This window comes from Oryctolagus cuniculus (genome assembly GCF_964237555.1).
Source record: "Oryctolagus cuniculus chromosome 17 unlocalized genomic scaffold, mOryCun1.1 SUPER_17_unloc_1, whole genome shotgun sequence".
In the NCBI taxonomy this organism is placed as follows: domain Eukaryota; kingdom Metazoa; phylum Chordata; class Mammalia; order Lagomorpha; family Leporidae; genus Oryctolagus; species Oryctolagus cuniculus.
Genome location: NW_027208202.1, coordinates 1,277,524 through 1,294,113, shown reverse-complemented (window position 1 = coordinate 1,294,113; position 16,590 = coordinate 1,277,524). Strand labels below are relative to the sequence as shown.

Genomic DNA, 16,590 nt, shown 5'->3' with positions numbered 1-16,590 from the left:
CAATTCCCTTTTCAGGTGATATATTTTTGCCATTTTTGGAGCTCCAGGTGATTTTAAAATTGTTTAATTTTGAATTTCAAAAATATAACTCTAGATATAGTACATTTACTTTATCATTATCATTGGAATTGGCATGAAATTCATTTATGTTTATTTGAAAATTGTTAAATTTTTCATTATTGTGTAACTGAAATGGACTACTTTTCTCTAAAATCCATTATATATGTGTACATAATATACAGTACTGGCTGGCACCACGGCTCACTAGGCTAATCCTCTGCCTTGTGGCACCGGCACACCAGGTTCTAAATCCAGTCAGGGTGCCAGATTCTGTCCCAGTTGCCCTTCTTCCAGGCCAGCTCTCTGCTGTGGCCAGGGAGTGCAGTGGAGGATGGCCCAAGTGCTTGGGCCCTGCACCCCATGGGAGACCAGGATAAGTACCTGGCTCCTGCCATCAAATCAGTGCAGTGCGCTGGCCGCGGTGGCCATTGGAGGGTGAACCAATGGCAAAGGAAGACCTTTCACTCTGTCTCTCTCTCTCACTGTCCACTCTGCCTGTCAAAAAATAAAAAATATATACAGTACTATATATAATATATATACATAGTCACTTTATTATGGTTCTTATCAAATGACAGTTTTACTCACTGTAGTCACAATTTAAGAATTTCACATCCCTGAACACAACATTTTCTCCTCTGTAAATTACCAAAATGCATATTAGTGATAAAAATTTAAGTACTTTTAATATAAAGTGAATACATCAAGGGTGAGCATTTGACCTGTAGTTAAAATGTTCATGTTCAAATTTGAAGAAAATGTGTTGAATTCCTGGCTCTGTCTCCTGACTCCAACTTTCTATCAATAAAGACCTGGGATATACTAGTTATGGCTCAAGTAATTGAGTTCCTGCCATCATGTGGGAAACATAGATTGAGCTCCCAATTATTTTTGTTGATTCTTGTTCTGCCCCCAACATTTTGCAGGCATCAGGTATTTAGGGGAGTTTATCAGTGGATGAGTGCTCTCTCTCTCCCTCTCTCTCCCTCTCTGTCTCTCTCTCTCTCTCTGTGTGTGTGTGTGTCTACATTTTTGTCACTCTGTTTCAGGATATTTTAGGAAATGCAAAGAGATAATACCTCAAAATATAGCATTTTTGATCCCACCTAACTCTTGATGGCCTAAGTAATTTCATTTATCTTAATGTAGAGATTTTTGTATTTCTCTAATTTTTAATAAATTTAATTTTCACAGTAAGCACTCTATAGCAATTTTTAAGAAAGTTATTATAATATTGCATATGAAAAAATGCAGCCTGGATTTTCAATATTCTGAAATAATATGAAGAATAAAATGAGAGAAATATGTATGAATATGTTTATATAAACATGTGTTCTTTTTCCCACAAATTCATGCAGTGTACAAATACATATTGAAAACCCACACTGTGTAAGACATTATTGTACTAGGCTCTGCAAATAAAACAAATTTTCTGTTATTATTTGGATTAGAGTCTAGTGGAGAGGAAATTAAAATATAATTACAACTCTGAATTTAGATGGATTTAGTAAGATAACAATTTAATGATCACATAATAAAATTCAATCCACACTGGGTCAAGGGAACATTTTCCTGAAGATAACATGAGTAGACTGAGACATAAAGGATTAAAACATAGCAGTTAAGAAAAAAATGAAGAATATTCCAACCAGTGTATACCACATGCTGAAGCTCAGCTGAAATTTACTTGTAGCCAAGATGAAGTAAAAATTGTTCTTTAACTCCTTACATGAGACAATCAGACACTAAAGAGAAAACCAGCATTTATCACCGATTTTCATAATAAAGGGCCTGAGGCAAAGAACACAATATATGAAAGATAAAAGAAAAATAAACTCTCAAATTCTGCAGCTCCTAACAGAGAGATTCCATGCCCTGTCACAGGGAGAGGGAACTGAGGTGGAGTGTACAGACTCTCTGTATTGATGTGATAAAGCTGGGTATTCTGGAACATCATGTCAGTGAGCTATCATAGGGAAATCTGGAGAGGAACAGAGTAATGAGAACGAACACTGGAGACATTTGGATGGCCTTGTTTGATGTTTAGTGGAGTCATAAACAGTGCATGCCCACTAGAAAAAAAAATGAAGACTGTGGGTGTGACATCTATAAAGATTAGAGGAAATTCTTCCTTGTGCCCATAGAGAGCTGAGATTAAACATCCATTCTCAGCAGCCAGACTGAAAAACTCCCAAGTCATGGGACAATGATTAGAGTAATGAGAAAAGGTTTTTCCTTAGGACTAGGAATTTAGACATAGGCTGAGCGTGGTTCTGCTCCACCCAACAAATCATGAAAGCAAGACTAGAAAAGATCAAACTGTATTTAAGGTGCTTAACTGATCAAAAAGTAAATCTCAAAAATGATAAGTAGAAGTGTGGAAGATATTTTTTTAAAACTAACTTAACACTCATAAAGATAATTACAGTGTCAGAAATCGTCACTGTACTGGATAGGCATTAATGTAAATTATATATCACAAAAATGCATAAGTTTGAGACTGTGACGATCTTTGATAAAACTTCAAGTGAATACAGATAGCCTGCCAAATGGAGACATAGGAAAGTTCTGAAGGAAAAAATGGCAACTTTTCCTAGACTTAAAGTATATTATGTTTTTATTGTATCACATATAATGTAGTATAGTTACTTCCAGATGGACTCTAATGAATTAAAATCATATACTATCATAGGTAAAACAGCTGTATCATAGCAAAACAAAGAGTTGTAGTTAATAATTCCTTCTGAATTAGATATAAACTAAATCATAAAATAATTTATTAATCTAAATAAGGCAGAATCGAATAATAAACTATGAAATTACACCAGTTTGATTTCAGATAAGCTGAACTACAATAATATGTAAGTACCACACTAACACTTAAAAACTGAAAAGTGAAGAACATGAGCCTTACCAAGGTTAATTTCATAGCCATACTCCCATAAGCAATTAAAAATTTATTTCAAAATTATTTCCAACTAAAGACACTAGAAAAAGAGGAGCGACTTAAAGTCTCAGCACCAAGTAGAGAGTGAAAATAAGTATCTGCTGTGATCTGAACATACCATTTAAATGCTGAAGAAGATATAATAATTCTAAATATTTATGCATCTAATAAAGTCAAATGCATGCTATAAAGTAAGATAGTTTAAAAAATTAGAAATATCATTTGAGATTCTAGTACTTCTCATTCAGCAAATGACAGAACAAGAAGAAATGCAGTAAGAATATCCAATTCAAAACACTACTCTCAAGTAACCATAGAACACTTACCAAAGTGGATGTCACAGAGCATAAAACATACACTAATAAAAGGATAAAATCAAATGATATGTTTTGCTCTATGAATACAAACCAGTCAAATCAGAAAGAAATAACACAAACAGGAATCAGGAAAATATTCAAATACTTGGAAAGTAAGTAGCACACATTGCAATAAACCTGAGTCCAAGAGCAAGTAGACAGAAAGTATTTAACTGAATTGAATACAACATAAGAGAACTTGTTTAATGTAGCTATCAGGGCACATTAATGAAAAGTTTTAGTGTTAAATGTCTGTAGAAAGGGGTTCAGAAGCTTTTTTAAAGAAAAAACACAATGAAAAATTTTGAAGCCCGTGATATTAGTCTGAAATCAATGAACTTGATTTCCAACTAAAGACACTAGAAAAAGAGGAGCAACTTAAAGTCTCAGCACCAAGTAGAGAGTGAAAACAAGTATCTGCTGTGATCTGAACATACCATTTAAATGCCAAAACATAATCATGGATGGTGTTATTGCCTGATAAAGCTGTAAGGTGCTCAGGCAGGATCAGAGGCTTATAAAACAGACACAGTGAGAATCTTTACCCTTTATCCACTTGAGGATTCTGGGAAAAGCCATCTAGGAACCAGGAAGCAGGCACCCAAGAGGCCCTCAACCCTGTCAGGGCTGCATCCTGAGACTCTTACTTTAAGATCTGTGGTGATTTCTTTGGTTTATAAGCTGCAAAGGCTATGATAACTTCCTAGAGCCATCCCAATCAACTACAGCAACCAAGATACAATCAGTAAACTTTAGCCCCAGGAGTTGCAACACCTCCCACAGGGACCCCAAGGCACCTCTGGCCTTAACCACCTCAACCCTGGCACAGCTCCCCGAGCTCTGTTCCAGGAACAGGGTCACCAGTACCACTGAGAAGAACAAAGCCAGCCCCACAGGGAAAGAGGTGGAGCCTGGGGCTGGAGTCACTCCTGGGTAAAGGGACCTGTGGCTGTGAGGTCCAGGTGGCTCCCTGAAAGACCATGTCCACCAAGGCCAGCGAGTACACCTCTGGTGTACTTCTTGTTGCTATCAGAAGATTGCCCACGTGTGATCGCCTCCTGAACCTTGCTGGCTGTGAGGCCTCAGCCTCATGCATAACTCAGCTCACCCCTTGGCTGCCTAGAATTAATCTCAGCACCAAGCATGACCCACAGCACTGCACGGTGCAGGACATGGCAGCGAGCATGGCCTCGAGGTCATGAAGGTCAAAAAGCCGCACCACTGACCCTGAGCCAAGCAACCTAAATGTGCTTGTCTCTCTCAACACCTGCACACCAGCCTGCTTTCATGACCAACTTCATTGTGACAGAAGAAAAACTTCAGTAAAACTGAGGAAAAAATGGGAAAAGCCACTGTAACAAAACCATGTGTGGAAATAGTGAAGGTGATAAACATCTATCCACTCAGGTTGATCAAGAAAAAGTGAAAATGCACAAATTATTAATGATGAAATAATGTGATATTAGTACAAATTCTTGAGATATTAATACAGATTTTCATGAAGAATCATGCTAACATAAATAAAATAGACAAGTTCCTTGAAAGATAAACTCAGTCAAGAAGAAATTCACCACCTGTATTAACTAATATCTATAAAGCAAAATACAGTCAGAGTTACAAATCTTCCTAGAAAGCATCACCTGGCCCAGATACCTACACTGATGCATTCTTCCAAGTGTTTTAGAAGGAAATAAAAAATATAATTCTACATGCTTTTCAAAAGATGAGGAGGAATACATCTGAACTAATCCTATAATGAAAATATTATCCTGAAAAACAAACACAGTGATTGAAAAAATCAACTTTCCTCATGAGCAATAATGTAAAAATCCAACCAAATTTTGAAATAATCAAGATATTCTCATATGGGTGAATGTATGAATGAACTGTGTTGTATCATACAAAAATAGTTTGTTGCTAAAAGGAAATGAGCTAACAAATCATGAAAACACACAGAGGAATCTTTGGTGTATTACCAAGTAAAAGAAGTTGACACGAACAATTATACATGCTCATCACTATGTGACATTTCAGAATGGCACAATTATGAATCTAGTAAAAAGATTAGTTGTTGACAGGATTGTAGAGGGAAGAAATGGGTGACTAGGCAGATAAGATTTTAGAGTAATGAAATGCTGCATAATAAAATGATGGACACACATTATTCTAACTTTGCATGAATTCATAAAGTTTTCAATACAAAATCCTAGTGTCAATTATGGATTTGAGGTGTTAATGATGTATCAAATGTAATCATAACAACTATACTACACTGGTCAGGTTCATATTAATAAGAGGAGTGACTATGCCACTGTGGCAGCAGATATTTTTGGAAAATCTCTGTACCTTCCTCTTAATTTTAATATGAACCTAAGATATCGCTAAAGATAAAATGTGTTAAAAATTTGGGACATCAGTCTCTCTCGGCTCGCCTCGTGCGTGGCTGGGCGTGCCGCACTCTCCTAAAGGTGGACCTCAAACTCCAGCAGCTTGACGTCTTGGCCAGCCTCCATGGCCAGGTTCCGGGACTGCTGGACTGGGACATGAGGAACAAGGCCTTTCTGGCCTTCACCACATCGCACCTGCCTGTGGCCGAGCAGAACCTTGCCAGGTACAGGCTTCAAATAGTCGAACCACCAAGGTTACCTTTGGAGAAGAAGCCCCATGCTGACAGAGATGGTCCAGAGGTTGAGCCCAACCTGTGGATGTGGGTGAACCCCAACATCGTGTACCCACCGGGAAAACTGGAAGCCCAAGGGGCTAGCGAGAAGGAGGAACCGGCAGGCGTGGTCCCTCGCCTTCAGCTGCCCTGCCATCAGGAAGATGCCTGCTCCCCAGAGGCTGCGGGGCCAGCGCACTGTCGCCTTCCTCCCCGAGCAGTCTCCGTCACCAAAGCACTTTTCATCTTCCCCCAGCAGCTGGGAGCTCATGGAAGAGGAGGAGGCCGAGGACCAGGATGACAGCTCCTGTGTGGCTCTCCTGTCCCCTCACAAAAGGGCCCCCCTCCAGAGCCGGAGGCTTCAGCAAGCCAGCAGCCAGGAGGGGAGGCTCTGGCCCTGGCCCCTCTCAATTACTTCCACCTAATTGCCCTGGCATTAAGAAACAGTTCCCCCCGTGGCCTCAACATGCAGCAGATCTACAGTTTCACTCGACAACACTTTCCGTTTTTCCGAATGGCTCCGGAAGGCTGGAAGAACACCATCCGCCACAACCTGTGTTTCCGAGACAGCTTTGAGAAAGTGCCGGTCAGTATGCAGGTCGCGGCCATCACCCCATCCCGCTCCTGCTTCTGGAAGTTGACTGAGGAGGGACGCCACCGCTTTGCCGAGGAGGCCTGCGCCGTGGCTGTCACCCATCTGGAAAGTATCCAGCAGTGCATGAGCCAACCAGATATGATGCTCTTCCTCTTTGACCTTTGATGCCCCAAAGCGAGTCCCCTGCCTTATTAGTTGCCCCCAGCAGACTTGAGTGGTTATGTGTGTGTGGTCTCTGAAGATGGGGTGAAGGGCAGAGGTGCAGTTCCAGCTTGGGGTGGGGAGCAGCCCATGCATGCTACCGAGGCAGTGGGGCAGCTGCTGGTGTGCAGACCCAGATGCCACGCTTGTCTCAGAGGAGGAGAGTCCTCGCCCTTCGCCAGACCTGAGCGAGTGCTCATTTTCTGGATTTTGAAGATAATCATGGGAGATGCTGGCTTGTGGCAGGCAGCCCTGGGAGCACCACCTACTCGTTCAGCTAACATTGTTAAGCTGCTACTTAACGAACTCATAGGGCTGCAGGGCCCTGGGACAGTTTCTGCTCTGCACTGTGGTAGCTGAGACAGGGGTAAGGGCAGGTGCCATGGCAGCAGAGGGGGGCAGTTTTAGGGAGAGGCTACCTTTGTTTGGAAGTTTTGATCAATAAAGGATAATATGAAGAAAAAAATTTAGGACATCAAATTCAATCAATAAGCTAAATAAATGACTAAACAAATGGGATATATTCCAGGAATGCAGGGCTTGTTTAACACTAACACAATGATTAGATTTATTATGGTATTAATAATATGAAAGAGAAAAACTGCAGGGTTACTGTTATTTCACTCCTATTGGGGATGCCGGACACCCTGGTGCAAGACTCTCTCTCAGTATAGAAATAAAGGGCTGAGTCCAAGAGTGTGCAAAGCACAAGTGGATTTATTGCATAGAAAGGAGTACAGACTCCTGAGAGAGAGGAGGGGCTCAAAGCTGGGAGTCCATTACCAGAGGAGTGAGCCTGTTTTTGAGTTTTCAGTTTTAGCCTTTACCACTATCCATGGGATGCTTTTTTTTTTGTGGGGGACATGCAGAGGTTCCTGTTTTAGGACTGCACCCTCTACTTGGGTCTACATTTGGCTGGACCATTGGCCTGTATTCCAAAGGGCAGAACATCTTTGGCCCACATTGTGACATATGGTTGCTAGGCAGGGGGTCTTTGTTTAAGGTTCTGAACACACGAGCTTTTTGGTGAAAAAATTTTCTGTGGCTAACGTAGGTGGGACTTGGCTCATGTGAGCCATCAATATTAAATACCTCATCCTGTTTCATGTCCTGAACATGCAGGTGAGTGCCTGTGAGATGGGATAACTTCAGTCAGAGTAAAGGTAGGTCTCAAGATGGAATCTGAGTTCCTGTCACTGGTTTCTGCCCTTCCCAAGGCCTGAGGCAGCTTTCCTAGTCTATCCATGGCTGGGTAGGGGTGTCCAGTCCCTATAACTCCTCAGTGGATAGAGGCCTTTGACAAACTTAATCTTTCCTGACTTCACAAATCTCAGGAAACTTAAAATACAAGAGGACTTCATCAGCATAAGAAAGAGCATGGATAACAAACTCCAGAAAACATAATTAATGACAGAAATTAAAATACTTTACCTTTAATATCAGAAACAAGATAATAATTTGTTTTCACTACTGTTATTCAGCGTTGTAGTTAAGATTCTAGTCAGTATGCTGAGGCAATAAAAATAAATAAAAGCAATCAAGTTGAAAGGAAGAAGTGAGGATCTCTATTCACAACAATGACCACATAATAGGAGTGCAAATTCTCCATCTTCAAACTCTCACTTGTAGGCCAGCTTTAGGCTTTAGTAATAAAGTTTTATTGGAACACAGATATGCTCATTAATTTACTTATCTATGGATGCTTTAATACTAAAGTGATAAAAAAGTTGTCACAAAAATTGTATTGTTACAAATCAGAAACATTTACTATCATTAGTAAGACAGTAGTTTAAGAGAGGAAACAACTGACAACCTTTGCTCTATACAAAAATTCTGATGCATAAGCCAAAATTGTAATGAGCAACAAATGAGTTTAGTAAAACTAGAAGATAAAAAAATCAATACAGAAAAATAAAATACATTTCTATATACCAGCAATAGTAATCAAAATTTTAGAATCACCACTATTTCATTTAAAATATAAAATATATATCTGATGAAATATTGACAGATCTACAAAAACAACTTAATATTCATATGAAATTAAATATTTCTAAGTGGAAAGAGACATTTTACTCAAAAAAAATCAGGATTTATCTTAACATTACCTTATAGACTCAACAAAATCTCAATCCCCTTCCCAGCAAGCAATCTGATTATTTTTTAAAATAACATGCTGATATCAGCTCATGGGAAAGTAACTCTGAAAAAAATAATAAAATTGGAGAGATGACTACAAGAATTATGAATTTATACTAATCTAAAGTGTGACAGAAAAATGGAACACAAAAGAAGATCCATAAAAGATTGAAACACAGTGAACAGGTTTTCTACAGAGTCACAATTGCAATGCAGGGGAGAAAGTATAGTCTTTTCAATTATTGTGCTGGCACAATATGATATTAATTTCCAAAAGAAATTTCCACTAACAAAAATGGAAAAAATTCATGACATATCTAACTGCAGTATGAAAACTATAATACTTGCAGGAAAAAATCATAGAAGATTTTTGTGAGTTTAAATTAAGTGAAGATTTCCTAGATATGACAAAAAATATAATCTATAATTGAACAAAAAGGATAAATTACCCTAGCATGTAGGCTCTTTGTGATTTTTACTTTTATTTCCCTGATGACTAGTGATCCTGAATTTTTGTTCATGTCTGTTGGCCATTTTTATTTCTTCCTTTGAAAAATGCTTGTTCATGCAATTTGTCCATTTGTTAACTAGAGTGTGTTTTGTTGTTAAATTTCTTGAGCTCCTTATGTATTCTGGATATTAATCCTTTATTGGATGCATATTTTGCAAATATTTTCTCCCATTCTGTTGATTACCTCTTCATTTTGTTATTTCATTTTTTGCACAGCAACTTCTTGCATGATGTAATTTCATCTGCTTCTGGGATCTTACCCTAGAATTGTTTGCCTAGGCTGATGTGTTATAGACTTTCCTCTATGTTTTTCTCTAGTAATGTGATGTTTTGGGTATCAGGTTTAGATGCTTGATCCATTGTGAGTTGGATCAAACTGGTTTCAAACTTCAGCATGTGAAAATCCAACTTTCCAAATACCATTGTAGAAGAGGCTGAATTCATTTTTAAAGTACTTTCTTATTTATTTATTTAAAAGGCAGAGATGCAGAGAGAAAAAGAGAGGGAGACAGAGAGAGAGACATACACACAGCGAGAGAGACAGAGAGAGATCTACTAATTCTCTCCCCAAATTGTTTGGCTGCAACTGCCAGGGCTGGGACAGATCAAAGCCAGGAGCCTGGAGGCTCTTCTGGCTCTTCCACATGGGTGCAAGGGCCTAATGTGAATTAGCACAAAGGTGATTGGAAGTGAAACAGCTGGGGCTTGAATCGGCATCCATATAGGATGCATAAACTGCAAGTGAAGGCTTAACCTTCTATGCCACACACAGTGCCAGCCCTGAAGAGACTGAATTCTACCAAAATTTAAAGGAAGGACCAATCCCCACTCTTATTCAAAACAATTGAAAGGGATAGAATCAATCCAAACTCATTCTTTGAGACCAGCATTACCTTAATTACAAAAGCAGAGAGATGCAATAAAAAAGAACTATACGCCAATATCCCTAGTGGATCCTGATGCAAAAATTCTCAATAAAATAGTATCAAATAGAGTCCAGCAATACATCAACAAGATTATCTACCCAAGGTAGAATTTATTGCAGGGATGCAGATTTACATATGTAAATCAATAAATGTGTTATTTAAAATCAACAAAATGAAAGATAAAGCCATATGATTATCTCAATAGATGCAGATAAACATTTGACAAAATATGACATCCTTTCATGATAAAAATCTTTAAAAATTGGGTATAGAAGAAACACACCTTGACACAATCAAAGCAATATATGACTAAACCACAGGCAGCATCATATTGAATGGGGAAAAGCTGGGAGAAATTCCACTAAATCTGGAGCTAATGACAACCATTTTCACCATTATTTTCAATATACTTCTGGAAGTTTTAGTCAGAGACATTAGGCAAGAAAAAAATCAAAGTGATAAGGAGGAAGTAAAATAATCCCTGTTTGCAGTTGATATAATTCTTCATATAGAGAAACCAAAAGACTATTAGAAGGGCTGGCAGTGTGGTGTAGCAGGTAAAGCCACAACCCAAAGTGCTGGCATCCCAGATGGGCTCTGATTCGAGTCTTGGCTGTTCCACTTCCAATCCAGCTCTCTACTATTGCCTGGAAAAGCAGTAGAAGACAGCCCAAGTCCTTGGGCCCCTGTACCCATATGGGAGGCCTGGAAGAAACTCTGGCTCCTGGCTTCAGATCAGCACAGCTCTGGCTGTTGTGGCCATTTGGAGAGTCAACCAGCAGATGGAAGACCTCTCTCTGTCTCTCCCTCTCATTATTTATAAATCTACATCCCAAATAAATAAACACAGTCTTAAAAAAAAGAAAAAAGAAATAAAAGACACAAAAATTGGGAAAATCTCACATGTTCATAGATTGGAAAAATTAATATCAAAATATCATACTACCCCAAGTAATTGATAGATCCAAAGCAATCCCAATCAAGACACCAAGGACATTCTTCACAATTATAAAAAACATGATCCTAAAATTCATATGGAAAAATAGAAGACCCCAAATGCTTAAAGCAATCTTAAATAAAAGTGAAGCTTGAGGCATCACAATACCAGATTTCAAGGCATACTAGAGGGCTGTTATTATTAAAACAGCCTGGTCTGGAACAAAAAAAGACATGTTGACCAATGAGACAGAAGAGAAACCCCAGAAATGAACTCATATATTGGCAACCAACTAATATTTGACAAGGGAAATAAAATCACTCCCTAGACAGAAAGATATTTTGAAAAATGAAAGAGGAAGCTATTTTGGAGAAGAATTTTGTGTTCAGAACAACACTACTGACAGGTTACATAAAATGACATTGAAGAAATGACCTCTAGTTTTATAGAAATAAGTGTTAACTTGGAGAGAACAAGCTTTGACAGGATCCTGGGATTGGAAATTACTGGAGTAAAGGGAGGTGATATTTAAGGCAGTGAGTAAAGGTATTACTGCTGAGTGACATAGTCATACATGATCAAATTTTCCTTCATCTGTGTTTTCTAATCCTTAAATAATAATTATGAATTATATTTGCAACAGTTCACAGTTTTTAAACTGTGAAATGAATATGTAGCACTAAAAGGCAGACCAAGGCACTAAATGATACATTTCTAAAGTTAGAGAAAAAAAGGACCTCTTGACAATTCCCATATATGTAGTATGTGTACTAGTTATCATTTTGTTTAGACTTCTAATACCACAGAAAGATTGAAAAATCTCAAAGGCTTGGTACACATCATATAATTCTATACTAGTCAAAGATAAAAGTTCTTAATCATAACAAATTTTGAATTGTTTATAAAATAAGAGGAAAATGTAAAAAGTAACCTATTTTGTAATTAGAGTTTTGAAATTTTACTTCAACTCCCTCTTGAAAAATGCTGTGTTGCACACATTGTTGTCTTTGAAATGGGTAATGGCATGCATGCATGGTATTCTGAACAGGAAGATTCACTTCATTAATAATCCCTGTGGGCCAAATCCAGCTCCTCGCTGTTTTTATAAATAAATTTTTGTTGGAATATAACCACATCTATTTACTTATAGCCTATACATATTTTAGGCAACAACAGAGATATTATGGTACATAAAGCATAAGGTATTTACTTTCTGGCTCTTTACAAAAAGGTTTGCCAGAACTAGGCTTAGAAGATCAAAGACCCTTTGATATGTTTTAAAAGGTTTTATCCATCATTCAGAAATGTTACAGAGTATGGAACATTGTACACAATCCCTCAACAATAGTCACAATAATTTGAGTGTCTATCATTTGAGCATTAATGTGCTGGGAGCCAAACCCAAAAATCTCATGATTAGTCACTTTTTACAAACAGATCAGAAAGCCAGAGTAGCATGGGGCTTTTCTTTGTACATCAATAGATATCTCAAATATTAACTAAATTTATTAAGATGTGTCATCAAACCAAAGGCTTTAAATATATGGTAATGGTGTAATAATCAGTATACTGTAGATCTATCCTCATTTTGAAAATGAATGCATTATACATTATTTTATTGATTGGCTATTAGACTACCTACAACTTAATGATTTTGCAGTATCCTTAATGTTCTTAGTTACACATGTAATATATGTATGAAATATTTTAAGCAATGTAGGCCTTTTTATATTACATATATTGTCCCATTATGTTATATATAATACATTATAAATGGCTTTAACATAGATGTGAATATTAATGCATAATATTTCTTATTTTCTTTAGGATCAAATTCGAGGGAAATAGTTACAAGGTAGAAAGGATGATATATTTCAAATTTGAGCATATCTTACTAATGCACCCATTTAATTTACCAACAGTGTATGAGAATAAACTTCTTCATGTTTGTCAACCCAGTTATTGTTTTTCAATAAAGCATGGTCATTATGACCAATATCATTATCAATATGAAACAATGATAACTGATTAATAATTAATTTTGGTCATCTGTATGTTTTTATTAAAGTTTATTTGTTTATTTGAAAGATACAGAGAGAGAGAGGGAGAGACAGAGAGAGAGAGCTTCCACCCACTTTTTCACTCCTCTGATGGCTGCACTGGTTAGAGCTGGGCCTGGCTGAAGCCAGGAGCCAAGATCTCCTTCAGAATGAGTGGCTGCCACATGGGTGGCAGGGGCCCAATCACTGGAATCATCTTTTACTGTTTTCCTTAGCCATTATCAAGGAGCTGAATCAGCAGTGGAGTAGTCAGGGGGCAGGGGATATGGCATAGGAGGTTATGTCTCCACCTGCAGGACAGGCATCTCATATGGGCACCAGTTCAATTCCTGGCTGCTTCACTTCCCATCCAGTTCTCTGCTGATGACCAGAAAAGGCAATGAAAGATGGCCCATGTGCTTGGGCCCCTGCATACACTTGGGAGACCCAGAGGAAGATCTTAGATCCTAGCTTGGGATCATCCCAATTCTGACCATTGTGGCCATTTGGGGAATGAACCAGTGGACAAAAGACCTCTCTCTCTGTAACTCTGCCTCTTAAATAAATAAATAAATCTTGGCCGGTGTCACGGCTCACTAGGCTAATCCTCCACCTTGCGGCGCTGGCACACCGGGTTCTAGTCCCAGTTGGGGCACGGATTCTGTACCAGTTGCCTCTCTTCCAGGCCAGCTCTCTGCCGTGGCCAGGGAGTGCAGTGGAGGATGGCCCAAGTCCTTGGGCCCTGCACCCCATGGGAGACTAGGAGAAGCACCTGGCTCCTGGCTTCGGATCAGCGCCGTGCACTGGCTGCCGTGCGCTGGCCGTGGCAGCCATTGGAGGGTGAACTAACAGCAAAAGGAAGACCTTTCTCTCTGTCTCTCTCTCTCACTGTCCACTCTGCCTGTCAAAAAAATAAATAAATAAAATAAATAAATCTTAAAAATATGTAGAAAAAAGAACTGGGGCAGCCAAGATACAAACTGGCACCCATATGCATTGCAGATATCATAGATGGTGGCTTTGCTATGACACTAAGTTGACCTCTCCTTTATGTTTGTATTTTTAACAATTTAAACCTCTTTAAATTGTGAACTTCATAGTACAAACTACAAATGTCTTTAGATGTTTTCACATGTTTGTTCTGGCTTAACTTGCAGCTTGCATGTAGCAAATTTTAATTCTTAAAACTTGAGAGCCATAATGAAATAGAACTGCTATGACCTTTTTTATGAAATGAATTTTTCATTCCATAAACTCCACATTTTTCAGGATTTTTACAACTGTTGTTAACCTGTTTATATTTTCATAGTATGAAATCATTGGTGTTCAATATTTGCTTTTCTTGAGTTGAAACCTAAATATTTGGAGAAAGAAAATTTATTATGGCAAATTAGGTACAGTTTTTATGCTTGAGATATTTATGTGTGTTATGTGTATTCTAAATTGTACAGCTTCATGCCTCCTGCTTTTGAAGCAGTGTATGGTGAGCACTTGAGAGAGACTATTAAGTGTTTGAATGTGTATTTTAATATAAATATGTAACTTCCATTTCACTCCATGTAGCTAAGTGATAATTCACATGTGTGGTTATCCTATTAATAGTGGGCTTTATAATTCTTTGAACCATTCATAAATAATAAATTTGTACTTCTCCATATTACTAATGCTTACTTCTCTTATAGTTACTCCTGTTTTGTAAACACCAAACACATAAACTAACTGTTTTCTTGTTGCTTTAATTTTACATTCTTATGTAACATTTGATGCATACAAAAGAGTACAGTTGATATGTTGAGATATAAAGCACAAGTTAGCACTCTGAACCCATCACTTGAGATCAGCACTGTATTTGCTTTGGCCAACTGCTTGTTCTCTTATTATATATAATATGTATATACATATATAAAATATAATTCATGTATATAAATTTATGTGTGTAAATATATGTGTATAAATAAAATATACCATATATATGCATATAAGTATATTTATGTAATATATATAAAAACCTCATTGCATTGGGAAAAAATTTCTTAACTGACATTGATTTTCTGTTTATTTCTATTTTACTAAGCTGGCATGGAAAGGGATCTCAGTATTTATCCATTCCTTCCTTTATTGGCCCTTACCAGGAGCGATGTATTTGTAAAGCAAAAGCTGAATTCTCACCTGCAAACATAAAATGAAGCATGAAAGGAATCTTTTCTGTAATGGAAACAAGTCTGGGAGACATCTGCTGGAAAGGAATGAAAAGCACAAGTGAGTTCCATCTCTTACAGAATCCAGTGGGTTTTACCACTTGAAATGCTCAGTTTTCATGAACTTACAATGTCAGCAGCAAACAAATGAGAACATCAGCCACAACACCCATTTTATACTATATCAATTTGTGCGGGATGGAAATTTCAAAGTGTATTTTTGTCAAAACAAAGTTGCTACCAAAATTGTTCTTAAATATCTAAAAAGGAAACCATCTAAAATCTTGAATTGTGTGTTTAAAATAAATATTTGGGTGAATTTTTACAATCTGCATTTCAGTTACTCTGGGTAAGTATAATAAATCCCTGTAATTCCATAGCACATGGTTTCAGATCAACACAAAACCAGAAAATTAAAGAGCCATGTACACATCAGTAAATCCATTCAAGAAAATGGCCAGGCATGGAGCAGGGAGACACCAGGACCCTGTCTTGCAACACAGACTTTGGCACATAGGAAAATCTGTAGGCAGGGTCTGGCAAGATGAGGCATCCCCCAGCTGCAGGGACCTGCTGGGAGGCCCAGATACCATGGCAGACCTGAGAGTTGTTGGATCTAATCTCAGAGCCTGGACCACACTGCTGACCTTGGTGCCTCAGCTCCAGCCTCTGAGGTGGCTGGCCCACAAGGTGGCTGACAGTCCAGGGCGTGTCCTGTGTTCCCCAGGCCAACCCACCTCCCAAAGCCAATGCACCACTGAAGCCCAACCCTGCATTGGGCTTCACTTTGATGTGGCCAAGAGGAGAGGGCCTCTGTGCACCCAGTACCACCCAGAATATGAAAATCTCAGAGCCACTTTGCAGATCCACCTCTAATCATGGCTTTGCTGCCAAGATCCACAGGCAGTGGCCAGAAACCACAAACCTGACCAGAGGCACAAATGCCCTCTGACTCAAGCCCTGGAGCTGGGTAGAGGGCAAGGAGAGGAACCTCTGAGTGCTGCTGACCACGCTGCCCAAGC

The 16,590-nt window shown here is 38.4% G+C and overlaps 1 long non-coding RNA gene and 1 pseudogene across 1 annotated transcript in view; both read left to right on the top strand.

The window, feature by feature from the left end:
- LOC138847833 (uncharacterized) overlaps window positions 1-15,899 on the top strand; it is a 51,077-nt gene extending 35,178 nt beyond the window's left edge. Inside the window, exon 2 of the long non-coding RNA XR_011385749.1 lies at window positions 13,159-15,899. This is a non-coding gene — a long non-coding RNA (uncharacterized lncRNA). The remainder of the gene's footprint in view (window positions 1-13,158) is intronic.
- On the top strand, window positions 5,907-15,899 carry LOC138847831 (forkhead box protein R1 pseudogene; annotated as a pseudogene).
- Window positions 15,900-16,590: the final 691 nt, after the last annotated feature.